The sequence below is a fragment of the Neophocaena asiaeorientalis genome, unplaced genomic scaffold (assembly GCF_003031525.2).
Source record: "Neophocaena asiaeorientalis asiaeorientalis breed wild unplaced genomic scaffold, Neophocaena_asiaeorientalis_V1.1 scaffold273, whole genome shotgun sequence".
Lineage (NCBI taxonomy): Eukaryota > Metazoa > Chordata > Mammalia > Artiodactyla > Phocoenidae > Neophocaena > Neophocaena asiaeorientalis.
The window spans coordinates 1436151-1453106 of NW_020171827.1; the positions used below are offsets into that span (position 1 = coordinate 1436151).

Below are 16956 nucleotides of genomic sequence, written 5' to 3' on the forward strand. Positions count from 1 at the left end.
ATCCCCCTGCAGGTATTGTTTTCTTTCCTCCCCTTTATGGCTAAATTCGATGAATGTGTTTCTGTCTTCGTTTCTTTACCTCTCAATCACCCCTCTCTAGTTTAGCTTCCGTCTTCATCACTGCATCAAAACAGCTTTTCCTAAGTGCACAATGGCCTTCTGTTGTCAGTTTCAGGGTCCTCTTCTCAGTAAACTTCTTAATAGCATTAAAAAATACATTTTTTTGAACACTAACTCCTCTTGGCTTCCAGGGTATTTCAATCTCCTCTTTTTCTTTATGTTTCTGACAATACATTCTCCTCTTCAAAAGGTACTATAAAAAGAGGTCTAATTAGTTACTAAATTATTGATACCCTTGAAATCCCTCTTCTGTGTTATTCCCTACTGTCTCCAAAATTAGTCTCATTTCTTTCCTTGGCTTGTTATGAGAGGTAGCTTAGCATGACAGGTAAGACCACAAGCACCAGGGGCAGAGTGCCTGGGTTTATATCCCAGCTGTGTGCGTTAGGCAAGCAACTTAATTTCTAATAGTTTCATTATATGTTAAATGAGGATAATTATAGTATCTGCCTCATCTAGCTGTGAAGATAAAATGAGTTCGTGTATGTAAAATGCTTAAAACAGTTTCTGGAAAAATGGCAAAGACCACTTGAATGCTTAGCTGTAGTATAATTTGTGAATGAAACGTGAATTTTTATTATCTACATATGTATGATATTCAGTTGCCTAGATATTCAGTTGCCTATGAACATCTCCACTTTCAGCTCTAAAGGCACATCAAAGTCAATGTGTCCAAGATCAAATGCACAGTGTTTTGGTGCTTCATCCCTAGAAGAAAATGTCTGGTCACTCCTGATGTTTCCTGCCTCAGTGAGTGACTCAACCATCCTGTTGTTTACACAAGTCAGAAAAGTAGATCCCTCCATGATCTCTTTTCTCTCATTTCCCATTTTTCAGTAAGCCCTGTCAAGCTGGCGCACTAAATTTCTAGTAAAAGCTTGCATTTCTCAATGTTTACACTTCCACCACGCCCTCCAGAGATACCATTACCTCTCATCTTAAGTACTATAAAAAGGGGTCTCTCTGTTTTCTCTCTGTCTACTCATCACCTCCAGTAAATTATCTACCCTCTTGCTAGAGTTCTCATTTCAGAAGGCCAAGCTGATGATTTCCTCCTGGTTTCATACTTTTCCATGGGTTCCCACTGCTCTGAGGATAATGGCCAAGTTTGCCTGTCCCTCCTTGTGGTCCAAGCCTCAGGCATCCAAAAGCACAGGCGTCTACCAGCCCATCTCCCTTCCTACCTCCTGCTGCTCCTTGTGCTCCAGCCACACCTGTTCACTTTCAGCTGCTTGTACACACTCTCTTCTCGTCCACCAGAGACTTTTGTGCATGTACTTCCCCATGCTGGAAACCTCTCCCCACTCCTGCCGTACTTACTAATAAATTCTTATACATCCATTAGATGTCAATCCAAACATCACTTCTTCAGGAAAGCCTACCTTGACCCCCTAGTCTACTTCAGGTAACTATGTTATAAGCTCCCATAAATTAAATGCTTTCAGAGTATGTGCCTCAAGTTTTCACTGTAGTTTAACGTCAGGGGTCCCTAAGGCCACCTTTAGGCCCAGTGGTTTGCCCTAAGGAGTCGCAGGACTCAAGGAAACTATTATACTCACAGTTACAGTTTATTACAGTGAAAGGATGCAGATTAAAATCAGCAAGGGAAAAGGTGCATAGGTGGAGGCCAGGAGAGACCCAGGTGTAAGCTTCCAGTTGTCCTCTCCCAGTGGAGGCACAGGTACAGCACTTATCTCTCAGCAATAATGTGTGACCACGTTTGCCAAGTGTTGTCAACCAGGGAAGCTCACTTGAGCCTTAGTGTCCAGGGTTTTTATTGGGGTTCAGCTATATAGGCATGCAGCACGCTAGTTACTCGAGTCTCCAGCCCCCTAGAGGTCAAATTGATGCAGTGTCATCCAAAGCCTCAGGCATACAAAAGCACAGACGTTCACCGTAGATCCCATTGTTAGCATAAACTATCTGGTGTGGCCAAAGCCTCAGGCATACAAAGACACTCTTATCTGGTAGGATATTCCAAGGACTTGGAGGTCGTTTCCCAGGTGCCAGGCCAAGGATCAGTCCTGAAGATGAGAATGTACAGGGTTTGAGCAGCCCAGGCCTACTAAGTTATCCCTTTCCTGCACGTGTTTCAACAGTGCTCTTATCCGATTAACATCTATCTTCCTAATAGTCTACATGAGAGCAAAATCTGTAAGTGTTTTAACTCAGCTTAATATACCTAGCCTTTATCATGGTTGCTGACCGATAGCAGATGCTATGTAAATATTTGTTGAATGAATGAATAAAATCTACGTTTTATTGTCTTTATTTCCTTCCAGTCTATACTGTGTTCTGTATCTTTCTATCCCACTTTTTCATGTACTTTTTCTTTTTTTTTTTTAACATCTTTATTGGGGTATAATTGCTTTACAATGGTGTGTTAGTTTCTGCTTTATAACAAAGTGAATCCGTTATACATACACATATGTTCCCATATCTCCTCCCTCTTGCGTCTCCCTGCCTCCCACCCTCCCTATCCCACCCCTCCAGGCGGTCACAAAGCACCGAGCCCATATCCCTGTGCCATGCGGCTGCTTCCCACTAGCGATCTACCTTACGTTTGTTAGTGTTTATATGTCCATGCCTCTCTCTCACCCTACTTTTTCTTTATTACGGAGTCTTATGCATTTTATGCCTAAAGTTACTTTGTGCTAATGAATGATATGTAGTAAGTACCTAATATATTTACTATATTCCTTTAACCTTCAATTGTATTCCTATACTTCCAAGTGTTACAGTATCTATGTTTTAAAAACAATTTTAAAAGAGCAAATGTTTTTCACATTTATACCTGAAATACTTGCAGTCAGTATATTGGATCGTGTCATACCCACTTACATCATCAGAGTTATTTCTGTGAGACTGAGGTATTGATCCAACATTTGCCTTAAGGATTTCAGTAACCACGTCATGCTTAAATTGAAGCCATTGACTATATATTGAGTTTTATCCTGGCTATATCAGAAATAAAGGGGAAAAGTCCCCTGGAATGAGGGTGAACGTCCTCATTTCCTCTGTAAGATGCAACAGAGGAAATGTCCTCATGACCCTCTGCATCTTCATCTTCAAGGTGTACATGACATCCAAGCACTTAGCTCCACCTACAATCTTTTTGCTTGGACGGGAGTCAAAAGGTGGCTGGTCCATTCTGGCCAATCAATTTGAATAAGTCTCCCTCCATTAAAATTTTCTTTATAGTATTGGATTATAGCCCAAAGTATAAAACAAATATTCATAAGTCTATACTGATATTTGAAAAAGGTTGACTAAGTAAGTAAATAGAAGAGACAATTTTCCCCTGCAGAAGAGTTCCAGATGATTTATGTAGATATTCTGCCCACAAGTAGTTGGGGCATCACTTCCCACTCCTTAGTGTAGGCTGCCCCTGGTGACACCTCTCCAAAGAGCACAGCATGGGGAATCGGGTGGAGGGTGGGGCGGAAGAGTAACTTCAGCAGCCTGCCGAGCACTGCTGCAGCCAGGCGGTCACGGTTCACGTCAACAATAAAAAGGCGCCTTGGTGGCATGTATCCTTTATATAATGTGGTGAGAATGGCAATGGCACTGGTTAGTTCTCCTCCCCCAAACCCATAACCCCCGTCAAACCATAAGGACAACATCAGACCAGCCAAAGTGAAGGGCCTTCTCATTCCACACAGCTCCTGAGCTGTCAACACCATCAAAAACAAGGAAAGTCTGAGTAATGCATGTCCTAGAGGCACCTAAGACATGACAAATAAATGTAATAGGACATCCTTGATGGGATCCTGGAACAGAAAAAGGACATTAAGTAAAAACTAAGGAACTCTGAATAGAGTATGAATTTTACTTAATACTGTATCAGTTATTCCTTGTTACCAATGTAAGATTTAATAATAAGAAATACTGGGGGCTCTCTGTAGTCTCTTTTACGTTTTCCTATATCTAAAGCTATTCTAAAATTTTTTTAAATATTAAAAAATTTTAATGGGATAGTGTTTCAATTGAATCTCAGTGCTATTCAGTGAAATTTGCCTATCAGTTTGTATTTAATCAAGCATTACCTCTATTTGATTGGCGTTACATTTTTTAATGTGATTGTCATATGATTGATTTTTCTCCAACAGAGAAACCATTATATCATTGTTTAATTTTTTGAAAATAAATTTTGTCCTTTGTGATTATGAATTTCTTAAGGTTCTTTAAGAAACTGGAAAGATTCTAAGATATTACGAGTTAAAGTTTAGAAGTAACAGGACGAAACCATTAAATTAGCCAAATGCACTGGCATAAAATCAGAAACAGTATTTTTGGGAGCATGAGTCCAGACAATGTATCTGTAAGATAGACTTTACAAACTTAGTTTGATTAATTTTTGTTTTTCTGAGGATATGATTCTTTTCTGTAATTATCTTTCTGTTTTCCCTGACAGGCCATCTAGTACTGGCTGCCTAAAGCTCCCTGCGAATTGAGTTATTCTCAATAACACTCTGTATTATGAAGGCATGATTTGAGTGGCTGTCCACTGTGATCTGGTTATTTGGACCTTTACATAAAACAGGTGGTTCTTCCATCTCATCAACATTTCTTATTATCCAGAATTCACCATCTTTTTGTCTGTGGTTCGTCACACTTTGTCCATCCCAGACGTGGCTCTATCCTATAGGTGGCCCCAGTTTATTTAGCTTCTTATTTACATCTTGGTCATTTCTCTTAGCTACTCCAAGTTCCCTTGTTTCCAGACTTTATCAGGGCTCATTTTATATGGTTATGTTTTTACTTACACTCTGATTAATTCCCAAAAGGGTTTGCAGCAGCTAATTCTATTTGTTTGGCTCTGAGATGATCCAGGCAACTCTGATTCCAATCAGATGGCATTTACTTTCAGCAGGCACAGGACTGAAGCCCATAACCAAAGAGCAAGCTGCCTCTGATCTGTGCTCCTACTGTCTGAGCTCAATGTTGTGTACTGGTGCCATCTTAATGACCCAGATGCTTGGGGTTTGATCCTGTTCGCCTAGACCTCCCTATTGGTCTTTTTTGATTTAGATAATGCTTTGAACTTGGCCTGTGGTAATATGACTATAATCTCAAGAGCACAAGCTGTAGAGTCAAATAGAGCGAAGGTGTGACTCTTGCCTCAAATGATCGTTAGCTCTTTGATCTTGAGGAAGTTACTCAATCTCTGCCTCAGTTTCCTCATTTGTAAAATAAAAATAATAGCGGATTTGCAGAGTTGTAAAAATTGAGTGGTTCTAAAGCCCCTGTAGAAAGCTTGATTCTATATCATGGATGTTTAATACATACTGGCTGTCATCAATATGATTATTGGATTGGGCTTATCTATCTCATCTTCTCATCTAGCCCCTTCTAGCTGTCTCTCTACTACTCCCAGGCATGTCTCAGCCCACCATGTTGATTTATACATTCACATGTTTTTCTAGTCACTGTCTCTGTGGTATGAACAAACTTGTCAACCTTGGTGCCCTGCTTTAATTTTCCTTAAAACTCTATGGTATGCCATTTGATTATCTCTCACTAGGTAAACATGTCACTAGAAGAGTTGTCTTTTCTTCCTTGAATTTTGCTGTTGTTTTCATAATGATGTGAAGACCTGGGCAGACCCAAGGGTAGGATCAGCCTTAAGTATTTGGTATTTGGTATTTGGGGTCTGGTGGGAGAGGGGAGAAAGAAGGAAGAGAGACACAGGTAGAGTGATGGAGTCTGGTGCAAGAATTCTATAGCCTGACTGCCTGAATTTGCAGCCTGGCTCCTCCACCTATTTGCTGTGTGGCCTTGGTCAAAGTTCTTGACATCTTGGTTGCTGCGGTTTTCTCATCTGTAAAATGGAGATAAGGATAATGCTTAACTCATAGGTTTCCTTGTGAGGATTGAATGTGGAGTGCTCAGAGCATTGCCTAGCATGTATTAAGTGATAATTAAGTGTTCAATATTATTAGAATGATTCTTTTCCCAGTGTTTCACAATATTACTGATAATAATGATAACTGATAACAATAAGATAATAACTGATAACAATAAGATCTTACTGATAGATAGGGCTTGTTACAGCCTCAGTGATAAGATCGTCTTTATCTTTTTAGTATACCCACACAAATAACTTTGTCCTTTCAAAATACATTAAGAGGGCTTCCCTGGTGGCGCAGTGGTTGAGAGTCCGCCTGCCGATGCAGGGGTCACGGGTTCGTGCCCCGGTCCGGGAGGATCCCGCGTGCCGCGGAGCGGCTGGGCCCGTGAGCCATGGCCGCTGGGCCTGCGCGTCCGGAGCCTGTGCTCCGCAATGGGAGAGGCCACAGCAGCGAGGGGGGCCCGCGGACCGCCAAAAAAAAAAAAAAAAAAAAAAAAAAAAAAATACATTAAGAGATGCTATACTCATGTCTGTATTAGCATTTTAAAATATCTAAAAATTTTCTTTAGAGTCTTCAGAAAGAATATTCTTTGGAACATCCTCAGTAATAACAAATATTTGTCTTTGGAACATAGACTATCAAGAGTTAGAGCCAACTTTATTAAATTTAAGTGAATGATCTGTGTTGACAGTATCTTCTATATATTTGTATAATTTCATGTACTAGTATCTATAATTAAGTAAATTTTCTGACTTTATAATAAGATAAATACACATAATATCCATCTGCACACAAAATGTGTATACGCGTGTATGTGTGCTTGAAAGAGTGTCAAGAACCAGTGTTTAACGTAAGCTCAGTTATTTTCATGAAGAAAAAGATCATCTCCGAGCCACAGTTCACTTCAAAAAAATCACACAGAATCTTATGTTCCAGAAATTTTTAAGAGCGCCTACGTTTCTCACCTTATGCAATGAATTTTATATAAACCATGCCTTCAAACAAATGGAAGAAAAAGTAAACATCTCTCTGATTCTGGCACTCTTATCTCCTTCCACATCTGTACCTTCCTGTAGGCACCATAACACTATAGTGCTGATCTTGGGGGACCTGTAGCAAAGGAGAGCAGATGCAGGTGTGCAATGCTCCAATGTGACATGCAGTCTGAGTTGCAGATGTATGCCTAAGTCGATTGCTTGAGAAAACTGCACTGTCTTAACAGCCAATGATATATATCTCTATGTGTTTGGCATGCTAAACATGGCCATTTAAATTATTTTAAAGTTTCCTCTAAAACTCTGCCTCACGACTTGAAGGGAGATGCGGTCATTTGTGCTAATTGCATTTTAGAGTATTATATTGGTGACAGTAAGCTAATGTTTACAACTTTTGTTCACATCAAGTACCATTAGCCACTTAATTATGTAACAATTTGCTATCTGGCTATACTCTGCAAATACCAAAAAGCATCAGTCTCTCTCCCCAGTGCTGCGTGCGTCTGGAACACAGGTGCATCGCACAGTCACGGCTTCTCCTCAGGCTCACTGGTGTGCCCCGTGACCCTTGCTACTCAAGCCCAGGATCTTAGCTTGAGAACTCTCTGCCTGACTCTCCCAGATGGTGGTTTGAGACTGAGACAATAGTGTTGCAGTAGGGCCTTTGCCATGAGGCTTCTGAGAATGAGACAGATTAGGAGGCAGTGTGACTTGTGGATGTCCAGGATCATAGATAGCTAGGATACTTTACATGTTGAGAACAGAAGACCTTACAAGGAAAAAAAAAAAGCTTCTGACCTATAAGCAGAGAGTGTTAGAGCCTGGACACTCAGAGTCCTCCTTGCTTTGCAGAAGGTGATGCTGAGCGCAGAACAGTGGAGGATGTGCAGAAAGAAGGGCTGGCCCAAAACTGTGCTCTGATTTCGTGAAAATCAAGCCTACCTTTCCAATTTTTATTTCTAGTTTTTGATCTAAGAAAAAAATTGCATAGTCTGATAACATACTTAGTGAAAAGATTAACTATTGTGTCCTGTCAGGTTAATGTTACAAGGGTGGGATGTGTCTTAGAATCTCATTGTGGAGTGAATTTTACTGGAATGCCAGATCTCACAATGAGCTGGTATTCTGTTAGTGACCATAGGCCGTCATTCTTTCCTTTCTAACTGAGCATGTGAGGAGTGTTCCCATCGTGTGAACTGCTGATTGATGTCAAGCAATTCTGTTGTCATGGTTCTAGTTAAAGAATGTGAGAGAAACTAGATCTTTTCAACCTAAAGGTTCTCTCTGTATAGTTAAAGACATTTTCAGAAGACATTTGGATTATGGGAAAGCAGTGATATCACATTATGACATTTATTTTATTCCCTACCACAAGAATCTCAGTAATTGGTTCACCTATTCAAAAGTGTTATTTTATCCGAGGATAAAGATCTCAGGACCTCGAGTCAGACTCACCTAATTTATCTAATTGGCATCTTCTTTTATAAACAACTCTAGACATAGGAACTTTCTGATTCATGAATGTGCCATTCACTTGTTTTGAGACAGTTTAATGTAAAACTTGTCTAATTTCAATAAGAGTCTTTAGGCAACTTTAGCTAAGGGTTAATATCTTATTTATGCCATTGTATTAAAGAAAATTTTAAAAATTAAAAGTCCACATAAGCTGTGGAAATGCTGGGCGGCTCAAGGTGCGGATTGTTGAAGTTGTTCACTTGGCAGCTGAAGAAACTAAGATGTGGAAAAAGATGAGTGGCTTACCTATGATCATATAGCAAATAAAAAGATAGTGGCGACATGGCTACCAGTACCCAGAGCTTTTGACTTCCGAAAGTCCAGTGGTCTTCCTACCGGGCCAAGCTATTTTACATACTTGGAGGTACTTCATTTTATGCAGTGCTGTTGAGATACAGGAAAAACAGAAGGTGTACTCATTGCCTTCAGAGAACTCATACCCTTGTGGGGATTGTATCTTCCCATGGAAGAGATAGTATGTGTATTTACAAATACATTTGTATTTCCTTCAAGGGTAGTTTACTACTTCTCCTTTCCTTTTTGTTACCGTAGAATCTGCTCATCTATGTTAACCAAACACAAAGCAAAGAGGGTCATATAATCGCCTAAAGCCGCTGTCTGACGGTTTAGGTGGAAGGCGTGTGAACACGGGCACGGGTGAGCCCCGTGAATCATCACTGTGATGTGCCCACCTGGAGAGCCAAGGCAGATGATGCGTCACCGATTTCGATTTCGATCTGGACTCCTAGAGGGAGGGAGGGGATAGTACTGTGTACTCTGTGCAGCCACACTGTGGAACCTTGTGTTGTGTTTCATGTGACACATCGTTCAAAGGGCTGCTGATAAACTGGAATGTATTCATAGGCTGGAAGATGGGATGTTGAATGGAGTAGACATCACAGAGTAGTGACTAAAGAAACTGCAAATATTTGGTGTAGAGAAGAACCATCTGAGTGGGTGATGATAGATTCCCTCTAATATTTGAGGGACCATCATGTGAAAAGTACACTAGACTTGAGCTCCCAAGCTTCTAAATTGAGGGCCAATAAATAGAAGCTCCGGTGAGGTTCCCCTTACCGTGGAACCAGACCTTTTGGCTCAGGGCTTCAAAAGATGGAATGGGCTTCTCCCTCCCAGGGCACTGCATTTTCAGTGGAGGTGTTGCATGGAGGAGATATTTTTAAAGGGCAGTGTTCACAATTCAGATTTGCAGTTGGACAAGATGACCTTTAAGGTGCTTTCCTGCACCTGGGGTTTTACGATTCTATTTCTATTATGCTTTGACGCTGGGTATGTGTCACATTGTTTGAATCGAACACTGGACAGGAGCACAGTTTGGAATGTTGATGGCACTCACATCTATTTTGTGTTTCAATTTCTGGAAGCGGTCTCTTTGTCTTTGAGGCAGTTTGGTCCCTGACCTTCTGTAACATTTGGATCCCAGCCACACTGTCTTTGTTTACTGTAAAGAGCATGGAAAAACTGACTTCCTGACAGTGCTCTGCAAAGTCTAAGGTCAAACCACTCACAGGTGAACAAACACAGTCTTTCCACCTTCAAATTGCCATTTGGCCCCTGTAAACTGGATCAGGGTAATAATACTGGGTAACAGAAAGAGGGGAAACCAGGGCTCTGCCAGCCATTAGTCACTTTGTCATTCTGCTTTGTGAAGAGCTAATCTTAATTCGGTATCCATTTTGGGGAAATTAGAAAACATGGCATGCAATGTTAAGTCCTCTAGCAACCTAGTAAATAGACCTATAGAGCCTTCCTTTCTCTACAGTCTGGTCACTATAATCAGTATCTCTCAGGATTGCAGAGCCAAAGTGTAGCATTCTTATTCACTTAAGGGATTTAAGAGTCACACTCAATGAGTATTCCTATCATCCAAGCTCCCTCTTTTATGGGTAAGACTTCAACGTGGCCTAATGGGTTGACTTCCTTTCAAGAAGCAATATCTTTTTTTTTTCTTTTCTTTTAAACTAACCTCTGCTGTGCTTTACTGTTGTTCAAAAGCAGTAGGTCCCCTTTGTCAAAGAGAGGGAAGTGTCTTCCTGGGTGAGGGTATCATAAGCTCTTTATGGGCCTAGACAGTGCCTCATTCATTTTATTCTCCTCCCATCATGCTTAATATACCGTCTGATCCTAGAAGGTCCACATAACACATTTGTGTGAGTGTCACTGAACAAACGCGTGACCTCACTCACATATTACCCATTTACTTGAAATCACTTATTTGTCAGATTCAAGTTTCCTTCTTAATATTTAAAGATTAATCACTAGAATTGACCTAAAGCAATATAAAAAATATTCCCAACATAAATTTGCATTTTTTTTCGCTTTAAGAATGTAGGAATAAATCTGGCTTTAACTGTATTTTTTTCCCTTGGTCTCTAGTGTAAGCGGGGTCTTGAAACGCCCTAGTTATCTAACACTGCTCTTGAACTCCACTTAGAGATGATATACTAGACTTTTACTAAAATATATCTGGGTATTAAAAACCCAATTCTTTGTGGCTGATGAGAAAGATTATTAAACTTTTTTTCCCAGCTATAATATGAGGCAATAATACCCCTTTTTACTTCCAGAGCCAGAGGCAGTATGTCATATTAACCTTCATTAGCTGCCTAGGAAATGAGGTGCATTTGTTAATTTAGTATGCTGGTGAGCTAAGATTGTATGCGAAGGCTGATAAGCTTGTGTGGTTTCCCTGCTTTGCTGCATATCAAAAAAAAAAAAAAAAAGAATGGTAAAGTATTTTAGGATACTGATTTTATTGCCTTGCTAAGTGCAGTGTTCGAATTAGGGGCTGGGCCTGGGTAAGATGGGTCTGCAGGTGATGGGCAAAGATTGATGTGGCTGGAGAAGGGCAGAGCCAACACGACCTGATCAAAGCAGGCCTGAAGAGGAGCGTCTGAGGTGCGTAGTGAGGGTGAAAGCAGGTATCGTCGCAAACCTGGGCGAAAGGTGGCAACAGAAAATGGATTCTATTTCCACGTATATAATTTCATGATGGACTTTTCCCCTTGGATGTCCTATGAAACATTAAGTTTTCTGTAGAGTTTTTCCTTCTATGTAGAATTGCTTTTAATTTTCCTATTTCTACCTCCATTTACTTATGGACTCATTCACCACGTAAAAACAAAATGTATCAAGTGTTGTGCCTGCTAGTCAGGAAACAGAGATGAATGACACAACTCCTAAGCTCAAGGAACTGCTTGCCTAATTTCTCCAGGTTTAAAAAATGTGCAGTCAACTTTGCTATCATCATTTTCCCCATTCCCCAAGAATACCTCAGTAATGTTATTTCTTTTCTCATAAAGCCTCCGAAGCCATCTCAGTTTTTCTTCTGCCGCTACCAGAGTGCAGGCACCATGCCCTTAAAGTCAGGCTATTACAGGAACCTCTTTACTCTCCTTATATCCAGTCTTTCTTTCTCCCTGTATTAATTATAGCCGTGGCTACCTGTAATTTTGTTTGCGTGGCTTATGATAAGGGTAAAATGCCTTAGCCTTATAATATGGCTGTCCCTGGTCTGGTCTCACCTCTACAAAACTTATACTCCAACCAGATTGATCCCCTCACACGCCTTCAGTCAGGTTGTGTTCTCACCTTTGTGGTTTTCCAGCTCCGAGGCAGTACAGCATGGCAGTTAGAAAGATGTGCCCGGGGGCCAGAAGTACTTTACCTCTTACTTGCTCTGCAGTCTTGGGCAGCTTATTTAACCTCTCTTTTGTGCTTCTGTTCTGTATCATTGAAAAGAGCTTTTCAAAGCAATGAGTCCCTCCCAGGATTGTTAAGATTAAGTGCATTCATGTGTGTGAAACGCTTAGCAGAGACCCTGGCATAAATTAAATGCTAGTGTTTCGCTATAGCTGTTACTCTTAATTGCTATGACCCAAACCTCGCCCCCTACCCTGTCCAGACATTTCATAGCTCACTGCAGATCTCAGGGTTCTCTGGGGACCTTTCCTGACATTTAGGTACAAGTAATCTTTCCCTTTTCAGCCCTTTTATGGTGCTATTTAGCCAACATTCATTTGGTAGGCAGATTTAGACCTGTTTATTGTTGTTATAGGAAGTAGACCTTGAAGAGATGGCAATTCATGATAGTACATGGTAAGTGCCAATAGAAAAAGCGCAGGTGCCATAGATTATACATTGTCTGAGGGCAGGAACAGTGCCTCATGTGTCTTTGTTTTCCTTACAGCGCTCTATGCCTACTTATTAACAAAAGCAAGTAAAATTATTATTTTTTTCCTGATTCAATGGGTGATGTGTTCAGAGGATCAGGAATAGACCAGTCTACTGAAATAATGTACAGTCAGATATAGGGTGTCTTTTACTGGTAGCATGTGCATGTGGAAAAATAAGGAGCCATCCTCAGTTTTGGACAGTGGATTGCCCAGACCCCACGGACAGGGGTTCTGGACATCCAGAACACTGTGGTTTATTAAGATTCGTCTAGTGGCAGGTTGCCCAGTGGACTGGAACAAAGGAGGAGACCAGCGAGAAGATTGTTGAGTGTGAGTGCATGAGCGTAGACTCTAGAATAGAGGAATGGAGAGGAAATCTTAAATTCAAGGGTAGTTTGTAGGGAAAGAATCCATAAAACTTGGGAGTTCATACAGGTTGATGGCTAGGAAAGAATGAAAACGTGACTGCTGGGTTTCTCCCTTAGATGTCTTTGGAGTATCCAAATTGGGAGAAGGTTGGCTTTGAAGATAAAAAGTTACATGCAGTTACTGGACTGTGAGCTCCAGGATGGAAGAGACCTTGCCCGTCTTCTCCCCAGTGTCTAGGACAATCCCTGACTGTCCTACAACTGGAGGCTGATCAGTGTATCTTGAACGAATTAAGGGCCGCTTACCTTGACAATCTGCAGTTGAATAAGACAAGTTGTAGATAATTCTTGCCACCTGTTTACTGATTCTCTGGTTCTAGTTAGGTGGCATGATCAAATTTTCTAAAGAAGCATACCGCTCACGTCATGGGCAGGATGTCCCAAATTGGCAGCGTATTTAATTCCAGGATGAGTGACGGAATCTACAAGGCCCTGAGGCCACCTCTCTCCTACCTGCCTTAATGGAACTAGTAAAATGTACCTGGCAGTGCAGCACCTCTGCAGAGAGGTGCTCCAGAAAGCAGTTGTTTGCTCTCACCCTGCCGACAAGTAGCAATACCCAAGTGGCTTAAGGGCTCTAGATGCAGCCATGAGCAGCATTAGAAAAATTTCCCCACCATTTGCCAGCATTAGATGCCAGACTGCAAATAAGAGGCATGTCAATTCAATGAAGCAGAAACATTTTGCTTGTTTTTAATGCTTACTTCCAGGAGAACTTTATTATATGTTTGTATGCCTTTAAATAAATTGCATTTTTTGAAAATAATGAAAACTGTCTCGTCTTTTCTCCCTACAAAGGGGCAAGCTTCTCCCACTTGGGTGAATATTGCCTGTGCCACTCACTGAAGAAAAGGGGAGTGGTCTTGGCAAGTATCTTATTAGTCTAAAAATAAATTATTCAGAATGCAGGTTCAGATACAGATTGCAGGGAGAGATAATAGAATTGGTTTTCCAAGCCTGATCATGCTCTGAAGACATGGTGTGTGCTTTTCAGGAATCCACTTAAGTGGAATCAGCTTTGACTAATACAAACTAGAAATAATCTTGCTGCCATCCAGCTAGTGTCTGCGGTACAGCATCCTCAAAATGTCTCGAAGCACCCATGGTCTCTTTAGGCTATGTAAGTGTGTGTATATGAAAGTCTGTAGGCATTCACAAGCATTTCTTCAGAGATGCCTTTTCCTCATTGTTCTTTTAAGGAAATTTCTTCCTTGGCAGCATGAGAGGGGCATGTCTCACTTCAGATTTGTCTCCCCTCCTACTCCCGTGCCTCGGCAACACAGTTGACCACATCAGCAGCCGACTGCAGTTGTCATGTGGCTTCTCATGTGATGCTGGGTCTGCAGCACTTTGGAGCAAAAAGCCTTTGTGACTCGGCACTCATGGACAGTAGCGTTCAGGGGCAGAAGAGATTTTGGAGGGGGCGGGGAGGCCAGTAACCCGAGAAACGTCAGAAATAAAAGTCACATGAAGTACTCTGATCTATGTATTATTTTTTTTTGAAATTTGATTTTAACTCTTGCTTTTTTTCATGGTTTGTGTCTGTTTTTTCCACCCCCGCAGGCACCGAGCTGCGCTGTTTTGTGTTTCTTCCTTCCTTCCTTTCTTTTTTTTTTTTTAATTTTAATTCTGAAGCCAGACCGTCTTAACTCACAGCTCCAGGGCTACATCGCTGTGGGCACGCCAAGCTTCCCCTGGTTACCTGAGCTGCTCCTGCCGTCTCCTGGCCTCGGCTTCTCCATGGTGCACCCGAACCCGGCATCGATGGTCTACGTAGTGAGGAAGAAGGACCTGCTGGTGGAACTCTGGCCAGGGTCCCCTCGCAGCCGGATGAGGGGACTTGGAGGACAGGGTGATGCTGCAAAAGACCCAGGGTGGGATGGATAGAAAGAATGCCAAGGACCAGGGCAGGAGAAGTTAGGAATACTGTCCATGCAGTGCCCACCGATCCTCCGCAGGGCGCACCCAGCTCGGGCTGCTCCCAGGGATTAGTCTGGGGGAAAACCCATGCCGAGACGTGGTGGCATTTTACCTGAGAGTGGAGCTGAAGATGGATAAACCAGGTATCTGATGTGTCTGCCTGCCTGACGACGAGGCAGAGTTGGAGGAAAGCAGAGCGAGTGAGCGCCTGAGAAGAAAGAGATGCCGAATGCCGTTTGATGTCTGCCGCTCGCCCTGCATTCTCATTCTAGGGAGGATGGCATAATTTGTAACCCAGTACATGGATGGAGGAACCGTCAATTGTAGTCTGGATGTCCCCGGTGCCGTCAAGGAAGAAAACTGTGACGGGCTAGGTGACTGGACCAGTGTCCCCAGAGAAAAGAGCAGCCTTCAGCATGGATTAAACGCATGTGCATGCATGTAGAGACATGAAACGAGAGAGATTTCTGACCATTTTACACAGGAAGTCTGTCACTTTGCTGGGTCGGGCTTGATTGCAGCTTGTATTTTCAGCTTCAGCTCAACACCCATTTCCTGACTAGCTAGAGAGCATGGCCAAAGCAGCTGCATGCAGAATTTTCCTGTTAATGTGAAAGCATCTCTCCTCAGCTTTAACTCCTTGAAGCTCTGAGTGCTCTGTGCTTCACTGGGACTGATTGTAGGGTTTTGTTTTCTTCTTCTTCTGCAAATCCCTGTAAACACAGCTGTATTCAGTATGGTGAAAAATTCTATCCTGTAAATAGAAATCTGATCAATTTAATCAAAATAAATGTATCCCAGATGACTTTGAGACCAGCTGGCTATCACAGACTTCAGATGCTAAACATTCAATGGAGATGAATGCAGTCTTATATTTACATGTTTTAGAATTCCCGGATCAGCCTAAAATTTAAAAAAGAATTTTAAGTTCCTTTTCTAAGGAAGAGGTGGTCTTACCAGCTCTCAGGTAGTTGGTTAGATTCAGGTGCAGATGCTCTTCCTGAGATTTGGGATGGCGGGGTCGCATTTTGAGGGCACGCACCATGTGGCAGGGCACGGCCATACTCAATACAGAGAGAGCCTGCGTCTGCCTAGCCATGTGGAGACACGCATGCCCTGGGAAGAGCCTCTGGTGAAGCTGGGGGAGGCACTTGAGGCTTGTTTTGGATTCGGGTGCCTGAGCTGTGGTGCTCCAAGCCCAGCGTGGTGGAGTCAGCTCAAACCTGAGGGTAAGGAGCTTTCCCAGTTGTCACGGGGAGCTCTTCTGGGCCGCCTGTCTGGCCCTTTCACTGTTTGTTACTATTTCTACAAAGGCGGCTCTGTGTGTTGGATTATGTTTGGCCAGCTGTTGATGCATTCCCGCGGGCGGGGCTGAGTGGGGACCTTATTACTGTACTTCCAAACTGTAGATCTCTGTGCGTGGGGAGTAGGGAGGGAATGGAAAGAAATCAGGTTGGAGAAGCTGATCGCTCTGACTGCTTTCTGCAGGTAGTCCTAGAGCGAATCCAGAAATGCTTGAAGTGGAAAGAAGGAAAAAGGGAATGGTGGGGGGAGGGGAGCAGTGAGGGAAAGAGAATGAAACTGAGCAAGCACATATGAGAGAAAAACAGACTTAGAACTTCAAAGCTGCATAGACAAGCAGAATGTCAGCAGCTTGTAATTAGTGGTTCATGGTTGCGTCAGTGACTGTATCTCTCCAAGAATAACTATGTGATGTGTGCCACAAAGTGAAGAAGATAGTCATAACTAAGTTATCAAACCCAGTTCAAACAAGGGCAAATGGATTAAGGAATTTTCTGTGTTTGTAAATCAAATACTGATGGATTACACATCTAAGACTTGCTGAATTCTGCATAATTGAAGGCTGAATTATCAATTTGTCGCGGGGCGGGGGGATACTGTATATTCATTAAATGAAACTGAACCCTTA

The 16956-nt window shown here is 42.1% G+C and overlaps 1 pseudogene; it reads left to right on the plus strand.

Annotated features, from left to right (window-relative positions):
• Positions 1-15837, plus strand: part of LOC112396600 (uncharacterized) — a 394687-nt pseudogene extending 378850 nt beyond the window's left edge.
• Positions 15838-16956: the final 1119 nt, after the last annotated feature.